Raw genomic sequence first — 12863 nt, 5'->3', positions numbered from 1 at the left:
TCATGAATATTTTATAGTTTTCAGTGTACAGATCTTTCATCTCCTTGGTTAAATATATTTTTAAGTTTTTGTTTTTGATGCTATTATAAATGATTTTTAAAAATTTCTTTTCCAGGGGTGCCTGGGTGGCACAGTTGGTTAAGCATCCAACTCTTGGTTTTGGCTCAGGTCGTGATCTCAAGGTCATGAGGTCAAGCCCTGCAATGGGCACCATGCTCAGCACAGAGTCTGCTGTGATTCTCTCTTCCTCTCCCTCTAACCCTCCCACTTATTCTCTCTTTCTCTCTAAAATAAATAAATAAATCTTTTTAAAAAATTTCTTCTCCAGATAATTCATTGTTAGTACATAGAAACTCAATTGATTTTTGTATGTTGATTTTGTATCTTACAACTTTACAGAATATGTTGACTAGATCTAACACTATTTTGGTGGAGTCTTTAGGATTTTCTCTGTATAAAATCATTTTATCTGCCAACAGGACAGTTTTACTTCTTCCTTCACAATTCAGGTGACTTTTATTTCTTTTTCTTGCTTGATTGCTCTGACTAGGGCTTCCAATACTGTGTTAAATAGGAGTGGTGATTGTGGGCACCCTTGTTTTGTTCTTGATCTTAGAGAAAAAGCTTTCAACATTTCACCATTGAGTATGATGTTAGCTGTATGAGCTTGTCATTTACAGCCTTTATTATGTTGTTATGTTTCTTCTATACTCAATTTGTTGAGAGGTTTTATCATGAATGGATATTGAATTTTATCAAATGCCTTTTCTGCATCTATTAAGATGATCATATAATTTTTATTTCTTATTCTATTAATGTTATGAATCCCATTTATTGATTTGCATAAGTTGAACCATTCGTGCATTCCCATGATGAATCCCACTTGATCATGGTGTCTGATCCTTTTAATATGCTGTTGAATTCGGCTTGCTAGTATTTGATTGAAAATTTTTGCATCTATATTAATCATGGATATTGGCCTATAGTTATTTGAGTTTTTTTGTTTGTTTTTCTTGTAGTGTCCTTATCTGCCTTTGGCATCAGAAAAATCCTGGCTTCATAAAATGAGTTTGGGAGTGTTCCTTCCTCTTAGATTTTTTGGAAGAGTTTGAGAAGGATTGGCATGAATTCTTCTTCAAATGTTTAATAAGATTCATCCGTGAAACCATCTGGTCTTGGGCTTTTCCTTGTTGGGAGGTTTTTGATTACTGATTCAATCTCCTTACTCACTTTGGTCTGTTTAGATTTTCTATTTCTTCATGATTCAGTTTTGGTAAGTTGTATTTTTCTAGGAATATATTCATTTCTCCTAAGTTGTCCAGTCTATAGACACACAGTTATTCATAGTAGTCTCTCATGATCCTTTGTATTTCTGTTCATTGTTATTTTATTTATTTATTTCCTCATCTAGAACACCTAAAACTCTGTATTAAAAACAAACAAGCAACACTAAAAAGCCTGCCTGGGCTGCCAGTAAGTAATAGAAACAACAGGAGGCCAAAATTTGCAAGAAAGCATGATACCAAAGAGGTAAACCAGTGTTATAATCTGCTTTTGCTTGAGGCATCAGCCAACTCTACAGACCAGAAGCTGTGTTTTAAATTGTCAACTACAAAGAAGTGATAAGATATAACATCTTCAGCTCTAAGAGGATGGAAGTTCAGACTCATGTCTTGAATTAAAACCCTGGATTCCCAAGAGTATGGAGCAACAGGAGCCTTCATTCACTGTTGAGGGGAGTATACATTCATACAACCATTTGGGAAAACTGCTTGACATTAACTAAAAAGCTGATCATGTTTATACCCCAAAATGGAGTATCATCTCTCTTAAAAATTTACCCTAGGGGCGCCTGGGTGGCTCAGTTGGTTAAGCGACTGCCTTCGGCTCAGGTCATGATCCTGGAGTCCTGGGATCGAGTCCCGCATCAGGCTCCCTGCTTGGCAGGGAGTCTGCTTCTCCCTCTGACCCTCCTCCCTCTCATGCTGTCTCTCATTCTCTCTCTCTCAAATAAATAAATAAAATCTTTAAAAAAAAAAAAAAATTTACCCTAGGGAAAATCTTGCTTGTATGAATAAGGAAGACATAGAAAATGATGTCCATAGCCACATTGTAGTTTAACAGCCCCCACCTGAAACACACCGAATGTCCACAGTGGTAAAATGGATAAATAAATTGTCCTATATTTAAAGTCCTCATTCTTTTTCCATTAGTGTCAAATAAGCAGATACTGATAGATGTCAGTAGCAATAGCAATCTTCCACTATACGGAAAATCATTACAAACAAATTGGATTTTGTGAAATACATAGAAAAAAAGTAAAAGCAATTGGTTAGGTGTTACCACACTTTTCAAGGGCTTGTAAGGTGCCCAAATTCTTGTTAGTGTTCTGATTCTCTTTTCACATTCATGAAGGGATCCACATGTTGAGAAATGACTCAAGGAAGTCTTCTTCCTCCTCATAGTCACTGATTTTCCTTCTACCCCTTGCCATAACACCTCCTTCTAAGTATGACACTTAAGTAAAAGATGAAGACAATTTAAAAACTTGGGAAAATTTTCAAAGGATTATGGACTGTTTGTAATGCAATTTTTCAGCAGGAAACCTCAGACTTGTTGTTGTTGTTTTGTTTTATGTTTTGTTTTTTAATATAAATTCAATTAATTAACATATAATATATTATTGGTTTCAGAGGTACAGGTCTGTGACTCATCAGTCTTATATAATACCCAGTGCTCATTACATCACATGCCCTCCTTAATGTCCATCACAAACTTACCCCATCCCCCCACCCCCTCCTCTCCAGCAACCCTCAGTTTCTTTCCTATGATTAAGAGTCTCTTATGGTTTGTCTCCCTCTCTAGTTTCATCTTCTTTTATTTTTTCCTCTCTTCCCCTATGATCCTCTGTTTTGAGGAAACCTCAAACTTTTTTTAAGTAAATTACAAAGAAAACCATTATTAAGTAAATTTTTCCATGTAAATACATTTATTTATACTTCTGATCTATTCGTATCTCTCCCATAGATGACAATCTCTATAACATCTTTGGATATAAAGTCAAATATTCCTAACTGTGTAATATGCCACCATTTACATAGATATAATCAGGTATTTTTAATTTGTTTTTGTTTGAGTTTTTTTGTTTGTTTGTTTAATCAACAGAACCCATAGCCTTTCTGCCTGTTCACTACATCTCCTTTTCTTTTTTTAAAAAAGATCTATTTATTTGAGAGACAGAGAGAGAGTACATGCATCCAAGTGAGGGAAGGGGCGGAGGGAGAGGAGAGAGAATCTCAAGCAGATTCTCCATTGAGCATGCAGCCCAATGCAGAGTTCGATCCCAGGATCCCAAGATGATGACTTGAGCTTAAATCAAGAGTCAGACACTCAACCGACTGAGCCACCCAGGCACCCCCATCTCTTTCTCTATACCTGTTCTTTCTCCTCACAGGGTCTCTAAGTCCTACTTTTCTCCCTAAAGTTATCAATGTCTTCTTGGATTCATTTCCATCTGTAAAGAACTTAGATTTAATAGTCCATCACTTTAAACACACTTGGGTCAAGATATTTGCTTCACTAACTTACATTATAGTACATCTGTGATATTTGCCTGGCAAAATTACAAACCTACATCCATCTGATTATCCTGTAATTCTGAATGCTGCTGAGGAATTCACTCAACTAGGCATATTTGAGCCACTGAAAATAGTTGGCTTCCAACTTTGACTGGGCCCTCAGTACTGGTCAGCAATAATTTATATTTTCTTAGTGAAGTCTTTCTCAGTTTTCCCTAGTGACAATTTCAGATCTCCCATTCTTCCCCAACCTCTGAGCCCACCACTTCCATTTTACTCATAGCCCCTTGCCCCTTAATAGAAAGGGACTGTAGTAGACATAAGACTAGAATTCTCTCAACTTCTTGCAGTTACAACCACAAATTACCTCTACCTATCTACCTTTTTTACTTCTCTTCGGGAATTTTGCAAGGAAAGTAGCATGAATTCTCTTGTACAAATTGAGCTCCCCTGTGCTCTGGCTCCCAACTTCTCCATCTATTTGGGTAAGTTAATGCAATCAATCACCAATTCTACCACCCACCACTCCTCTTTCTCCAGAGTCTTTGTTGTAATGGATCCCTCTCTTGAGTATAGAAGGATAATTATCTTTTTGAAAATATCCCTTATTTTTCATTCTCACATTCCTCCTCCAGCTAATGTCAACTTTCTCCTCCACTGAGAGCTACATTTCTACATTCTCTGATTCCCCAACTCTCACCTTTATCATCTTTCTTTGGTATTCTACTCAGTCCTCTCAGTATCCTAAACATAAGCATTCTTGGAGTGCTATCTTGGTTCCTTTCTTTCTCTCCACTCCATACTCTTTGCTTATGTGATCTCTTGTTTCAGGGCTTTATTTATTTATTTATTTATTTATTTATTTATTTTAAGATTTAATTTATTTATTTGAGAGAGAGAGCACACAAGGTGGGGGGAGGGTCAGAAGGAGAAGCAGACTCCCTACTCAGCAGGGAGCCCGATGCGGGGCTCGATCCTGGGACTCCAGGATCATGACCTGAGCCAAAGGCAGTCGCTTAACCAACTGAGCCACCCAGGCACCCCTTCTTTCAAGGCTTTAATAAGCATTTAAATGGAGACTATTCCCAAATCCTCAACCTATATAAAACCTGTGCATTCTACTTCTAGATCTCTATCTGGGAGACAAAGAACATTTCAGTTCAGTCTCTCCAAAACTTAGTATCTGCTTGAGCAAAGCTGATTTTTTGTTCTTTGCCCTCAGGGAATGGTATCACACTCTAACCAATTATCCAAGTGAGAAATTGCTCTTCATCTCTATAACCATTCACTAGTACAAGTGATTGTAATTTCCTGCCAGAATTCTAGATAAAGCCCTTGGCTGGTTTTTAGGCATCTAGTATTGCCCTTCTTCAGATATTCACACTGAATCCAGAGTGATTCTAAAGAGCACATCTATTCCCATCACTCCCCCAACTGAAACCTCTAAATGTCTCCCACTGACCTCTGAAATAATCCCAACTCTTTTTCAGTGTTTACAAAGTCCTGAATGCTGTGATTCAGGCAGCTTCCTCTCACATTACCTTCTCTTTATAGTCTAGAATCAACTTTTAATTTTTCATTTCTAAGGTATATAATATACCCCTTTACCTCTGAAGCTTTATAAACTTTTTTTCTGTGTGGAGTAAGTTTTCCTCAGTGACCCACAGAAAACTGGCCTTCTCCTCCCAAAGCACATATTGCATTGTAGAATTACCTGTTTTGTTTTGTTTTTTGTCGTTGTTGTTTGCTTTGTTATGTTTTGTTTTGTTTTTGCCTGTACCCTCTGATAAAGTTCCTGGGACAGAAGCTGGGCAAAGCTTGTTTAATTCCATATCCCTAGCACCTACCAGAGTGCTTGTTACATAGCTGGACACTCAATATGCACTTGTAAAACAGAATCTGACCTCTCTGGTTCTTTCTACAACACCATATTCCTGAGTTTAAATGCACATATTAGGTAACAAATAAATGATTATTGAATGGTTGCTTATTGAAAGTTCTTTTTCTAGTCCAACTCTGATTGAAATAATTTACACTGTTCCTTCTTCCCCTTTCTGTTTCCTCATTTCAGGTTAGGGTCATAACATTTTTTCTTTAGCCAATTCATACCCTGCCAGAGGTATCATCAGCTTTTCTTTCCTTGTGCCACAAAGAAAAGATATATACCTTGTCATGTCAAAATCTGTGTAATCAAATGTATCTACTGTCTTCTTTTCTGGGATCTTTCTTTTTCAACTGTATTCACTAGTTCATTCAGACTCTTCCTTCCAGTTACTTTGTATGCTTTTGTTAATTTACCTACATCCAAGTTGTACTTGCTAATAATACCTAAACCCAAGTTCTACCCCTGATTTAGATAATTAGAAAACAAAGTACGTGGATCAACCTAAAGAGGAGGAAAGGGACTAGAAAACCTAAAAGTCTCACCTTTTCTTTACAATGTTGTGAATTTCTTGAGGACAAAAGCTATGTCTATATATCTTTATGTTACCGGGACCCAAGACTTGTCAAGTCTATACTAGTTGTTAAGTAAATGTTTGTTGAGTGAATATCAGTTTAGTGTCCTTGAATTTAGACCAACTCTGTTCCTGCTAATTGGGTGATCCTAGTCAACTTAACTTCCAAATGAAAGGAAGACCAATTCATTTTTAAAGTCTTCCTAAGTTCCATAATAAAAAATTTAAAAAAAAGTCTTCCTAAGTTCCAAAGTCTAGAATTATATTATTTCAACTCTCTACAATATGACCTACCCTGCTTTACAATTTAATATTTTCTCTTTGTAAAGCACCAGTGGAGGAGGAGGGATTGTTCATGAAACAAATGTTGCAGTAAAATGAATCTGTTATAATTTAACCAGAGATTAATTTAACAAACTTTTTTTTTTTTTACCATAATTCAATTTTGCAGGAGGGAGTTAGTGTATTAGAAGATGATGATGGTGATGATGATTTGCACTGGCTTACTGACTATAATGAGCTCATGTGATTTTGTGGTATTTGGAGAACAATTTATTTAAGAGCAGAAAAATGGAATACATATTTAAGAGCAAAAAATGGAATATGAAAGTTTTTATATGCAACATATGTGAGGTATTGAAATCTTCAATAAATATTACAACTTAATTTGGAACAAAGTGTTTCCCCACATACAATATAACAATACAAGGGGTTCTGAATTATGTCATTTATTTTAGATAGACATTTGTTTTCGAGTCTATTCCAGTAGTAGTGCGATGTAACCATGGGAAGCACCTTCTCTTTTTGGCAGGGAAACAAAATCATCAAGATGTTAGTTTACAATTGTGAGCTTGAAGAAATGGTAGGGACATTCATATTCTGAGCAATCCCCAGGGTAACCATGGATAAATTGAATATACAGACATCCACAGAGTTGCTAGGTGTGTTTGGTGGAAAATGCATCTTCATGTCGTTTCTATGGCAATCATAAATAAATCTAACTACTTTGAAATCAACACAGCAGCTGCCCACACAAACAGATATGTTCAACAAAATCTGGAGAGTTTCAGTGTCCATCAGTAGTTTGGTTCTAGGCAAGCTTGTTTACAGTAACAGAGTAAGTTGTTCAGTAACATTCACTTCTATGTCAACTCATAAAGCTTCATTTTAGATTTGACTTTGTCCATGTTCAATAAAGATTTTAGAGAGGACTGATGAGGTTAATTTTCCACATAGGAGGACTGGCTCAATATTGTCTCCATTTACCAATGTAAGAACTAGGGGAAAAAAAATGGGTTCTTTAGGAAAAAAAAAAAAGGTAATTTGTTCAGCACTCATTTCATTCAACAACAACAAAACAACTATTTATTATTATTACTCTTGTTATTACCTTGTTAATATAAGCCAAACATTATGTTAATTATTACATTATAACTATTATCTTATGTAGTCCTCACAGCAACCCTATGAATTAGGCGGTATCATTATTCCATCTCATAGAGAAAAGAATAGGCCCAGATCAATTAAGTGATTTATCCAGGTAGTTAGAGGAAAACTAGGATTTGAACACAGCAAGCTTTTATAATTTTTGATTGAGAAAGCCTTTTCCAAGTGGTACATAAAAACTTAATGCTAGAAAAGAGAAGATTGTACATTTGTTTACATAAGACTAAAAAAAAAAGGTTTGTATAATAAGAAACAAAGTTAGTAGAAGTTTAAAGAAAACAATAAATCGTGAGCAAATATTTGCAGCTCACAATGGAGTTTTATTTCCTTAATATATGGGGTATTTTTAAGTCAATAAGAGAAATATCAGACATTCAATGGAAAATAACTAATAGATATAAATATTCTGTACATAAAAAAGAAACACAGGTCCTAAATCTGAAATGATGCAAATATCACTCTTAGAGAAATGCAGATTAAAACTATATCAAAAATTTTTCTCTCCTAACAGATTGGCAAAGACCAAAAAGGAATAATAATGTGGATTGATAAAAGTGTATGAAAAAGACACTCATATATTTTTGGTGAGAATATGAATAGGTACAAATCATGTGTACAGTAATATGGAAATAACTATCAAAATTACAAATTCATTAACACTTTGACCCAGCAATTCTCTCTGGGAGTAGCAAACATATACACATTTATACATCAGTTTCTCATTGTAGCAATAGAAAATACCGGATGCAGCCTAAATATCTATCAGTATGGGACTGCTTTGGATGGATTGCTATAAAGGCATACAATGGGATAGTATATCTAATACTTTGTAACCCTTAGAATCTGTATTCCTGGTGTTGCTTGGGACACCAAGGCTAGGTACTGACATGACCTCATTCTGTTGTCTCCTCATTAATCACCTGATTTCCTGCCCTGCATGGGACAAGAGCCCCATCTGTAACCCCAGTCCATTTGACCAGGCTTTGATATTCTGTGCATTTCTTTTTCTCAGAAGATGCATCCTCTCTTAAGTTAAAGCCATCTCTGTGGATGTGACAAAAGCATGCACACCAACTCGAAGTGGTGTTCCAGCTGCAACATACCCTAGGCTCAGCGTTTGACAAATAGCACTATGGTGTCTTTTTAGGACACTGGGTACCATAACTCTCCAAATGCTCCATTTTCATCTTTTCTTCCTGGATGCAAAGTCTTAATCCCTTTATATATTATTGTATAGTACTAGATTTGTTCTTCAAGAGGATTATTTAACCTACATTTAAATGTGCAGAAAATGTTGATTTTATATTCATGTGTTCAACAAACCTTTATTGCATGCTTGAATAGAGCATATATAAAGCATGGTGCTGAATTGGGGAATACAAAGAAGGGTAATATATGGGTTACTATTTCCATGACCTAACAGTCCAACAAAAAGCAGGGATAGCACAACATGCACTATAATTGAAGTGTTCCAAGACGGTGGAAAAGGGGGCCTAATCTAACTTAGCAGATGGGAGGTGGGGCACCAAAGGCTTCAGAGAACAAGAGAAAGTTGAACAGGGATTGGGAGCAGAAAGGTAAATGGATAAGAGAGAGATTAGAGTAGACTTTCTAAGATATTTTCATATAAATTACTTAACAGAATGTTTAATGGTCTGAGAGATTTCTTGTTGCTTAAAGTGCACTAGCTGGTGACAAATAGTAAATGTTATCTGTTTAGTTATTTTAGTCTTTAAGAGCATTCACATTGGAGCAAAATGAAACCTTTGTTCTTTTTAGAGCATAATACAGTGTTTGTTGATACTGCATTTCTGTGTGGTTTTTTTTTTTTTTTAACTGATGACAACCATGAATAGTTCTCTCGCTGAAACTGCATTATCAATTTTAGGTAGACAGAAATGTAATTACTGAAGATGGATTTTAGCCAGGCCACCTGAATTAATAACCAGCCTAAATCTTCTTGCTCTGGGAGAGGGTGGAACAAAACTGTTTATTGACCACAAATGGTCATGACCTTTGCTATCTTCCACACTCAAAATACCACAGGAGGAAGTCATCTAAAACACCATGACATTTAAACCAAGTGAGAAATTCATGTAGACAATTTATGAGGACAAGCTAACACATCTACTAACTTGCACCACTATTTTTTAGATACCAGGATTAAAATATGCCTATTTAATATTTCCAGAAAAATACTATTTTTTTCCTTGTTATATTAACTACTACCTTTAATCCATTTTGCCCCACATGAAAATGTACCTCCTTTCAGTTTTTATGATTTTTTTTTTAATGCCAGGTGAACATAAAAGAGAAAATGCCCAAATTCTCACTTTGCAGTCATGTATAGTGGCTATTCATACTTGGCTGAAGAAATGCATTCTCACTAGGAATATTCAGCCAATAGTCTATTCATAGCTTTGGTTATATTTGCTATTGCTAGACCCAAAATGACTAAGATGAATATCCTCTATCCTCTAGCATTTAACTCTACTTTGATTGGAACAGTAGAAATACAATTAAAAGTAATGCAAATAATAAAGTAATTTTTTGGTTCAGTTCACCAAACCATTACAAGAACAAAGAGTTCCTGGTCTTGGGGAAGTAGAAACAAGGAGTTTGAATGCCATCAGGACTCTTTCTTGGTCTGTCATTTCTATTTTCCTTTGCGTTTCAGCTTTGTCATTCAGCCTGGCACCTCCATGTGACTGAGACATGGTCCATGGTAGGAAAAAACTACCTCTCAGTTTCATTTAGAAATATCCCAAGAAAGGGCATTGATAAGCCCAAGTTGGCTCATAACTATCCAAACATTAGGTCAGAAAACTAGGTCTGGAACAGACAGGGAAAAATAATTTCCAAACAGAAGGAGATGCTGTTGCCATGAGAAGCAAGAGTACTGAGCAGACAAAACTGTCAACAGTCTCTATGAGTTAGACTTATTACACATCAAGATTGCATTTGTTCAAACTGTAAAAATATTTCTCTGGGATTATTTTTTTTTCATTTTCATACACAAAAAAGCACTAAGGTTGTGGAGTTGCTTGCAGACAGATGTATCACTAAGGGCAAAATCTGTTGATTTGCTGTTTATTGAGGGATATTAACTCCTCCGCAAAGTATAATGGTGCATGTTAGTGTGAACACCAAGAAATTTTAGAAAACCATAAATTGTTTTCACATTTTTAGTCTCTGGTAGTTATTATCTATGAAAGCAAACAAACCTGAAAATATACAGGAAAGAATAAAATCATTGGAGAAAAGAGTGATTTTAAAACAAAACCCACTATGATGAGTCATTCTTTACCAAATTCCTTTCTAAAAAAAAAAAAATGTCTTACAAACAAGTAAGTCAATGCTTTGTTTGCTGGGAAAAATCAATTCACCATCCATTTATTTATAATTGAGTAAGTATTTGTTGCATAATCAGAGATATAATCTTAAAACGTAGAAATTTTTCCCAAAAGGGCATTTGGAGAAATATGGGCAATTGCAGTTCAAAGAACAATGAAACATACCTCCAGCTAGAAGGATCGAGGAAGGCTTTGATAGATGAAGAATATCACAATATGCTTAGTCCATGGTAATTTTTACTGTTATAAGTCTTCTTTTTATATTTTATCCGTAGGAATTGCCCACCAAAGTAAAGGCAGAGCTGTGAGCATCATTTGGGTATCCCAGTCATCTTTGACAGTCCCATTGTTCATATTTCTTTTTCTCTAACTTTTGTTCTTAAAGAATTCTCATTGCTGATGAGGAGTAAAGGGGGAATATTTTTTGATATATTGAATTATTTTCACTTGGTGGATTTTATTTTTTTTATTTTTTTAAGATTTATTTATTTATTTTAGAGAAAGAGAGAGAGCATGCATGAGTTACGGGAGGAGCAGAGGGAGAGGGAGAGAGAGAATCCTGAGCCGACTCCCCACTGATCGCAGAGCCTGATTCAGAACTCAATCACAGGACCCAGAGATTATGACTTGAGCCAAAACCAAGAGTCAGATGCTTAACTGACTGAGCCACCCAGGTGCCCCTTCACTTGATGGATTTAAAAAAAAAAAATCAGGTCTGGGGCGCCTGGGTGGCTCAGTCGTTAAGCGTCTGCCTTCGGCTCAAGTCATGATCCCAGGGTCCTGGGATCGAGCCCCACATCGGGCTCCCCGCTCAGCTGGAAGCCTGCTTCTCCCTCTCCCACTCCCCCTGCTTGTGTTCCTGATCTCGCTATCTCTCTGTCAAATAAATAAATAAAATCTTTAAAAAAAATCAGGTTCAATGCACACGAGCACAAATAAAGCTATAAATATGCATTATCATTCATTCATTCATGAAGTAATTATTGAGGAAGTACTATAGTCATTCATTTATTCATTCAACAAATATTCAATGAGGAAATGAGGATACACTGGTAAACAAGAGAAAGGTCCTGATCTCATGGAGATTACAGTCTTGTCGGGGAGACTGGCATTTATAATCTTGTAGGCATGATAAACAGTAAGCAAATGCAATACAATAAATAAATATAATTTGAGATAGTTAAAAGTCCTTTGAAGAAAATAAAAGCAGCCTAAGGATAAAGAGTACCAGAAAAGGGATAGACTCTAGGATGGAGCATACGGACAGAAGAGTCTTAAGGATGAAACAGAAAAAAAGAAAAACACTCTGCATGTGCAGTATACCATCAGAAGGCACTATACTAGTTGCTAAAATTTATAAAAATACATGTTTGGCATGGTCTTTACTTTAGCAACCAGAAATTTTCAACTTAATTGGAAAAACAGGTCATATGCTTAATAAGTTAATCTATAGAATAGTATACACAGGTTGGATCTGGGTATGAATTATCTGAGTGCATGCAATCATGCAATTCTAAGACTGGGAAACACAACTCATTATTTCATGAACATATTTGATTATGAGTGGGTGAATATGAAATTAGTACCCAAGCAAATATTCCTTCCACTTAAACCCATCATCATTTTCTGTGCCAGTGGGTCTCTTCCTATGTTGTTGAAGCTATACTCATGCAAACAGTTCTTTCCCCGTGAATCCCTACCTCAGGAATCACTCAAGTGTCAAGAGCTAGAAAAGCAGAGCTCCGTCTTACCACCTACTCTGCACATACCCCTCATATTACTAGGGTCTTATATTTGCTAAATTTTCCCCAAATATTATTTTCTCCATCTTCACAACCTTTCTTAGCAACTTCTCTTATGACCTGTTATAAAGACATACAATATCCTTCTTATTGTTCTTGCATCCTTTCCTGCCCTATCCCATCATTTCTTTAGTAGGTAGCCAACATGAGCTGAAAAAGCTGAAATCTAATCATACCTACACCCTTCCGTGACTTCCCTTTGCCCTTTGTATTGATACTAAATTCTTT

The sequence above is a fragment of the Mirounga angustirostris genome, unplaced genomic scaffold (genome assembly GCF_029215605.1).
Source record: "Mirounga angustirostris isolate CCGP_5_RB_7025 unplaced genomic scaffold, mMirAng1.0.hap1 SCAF_8, whole genome shotgun sequence".
NCBI classification, from domain to species: Eukaryota; Metazoa; Chordata; class Mammalia; order Carnivora; family Phocidae; genus Mirounga; species Mirounga angustirostris.
This window is presented reverse-complemented; position numbering follows the sequence as displayed.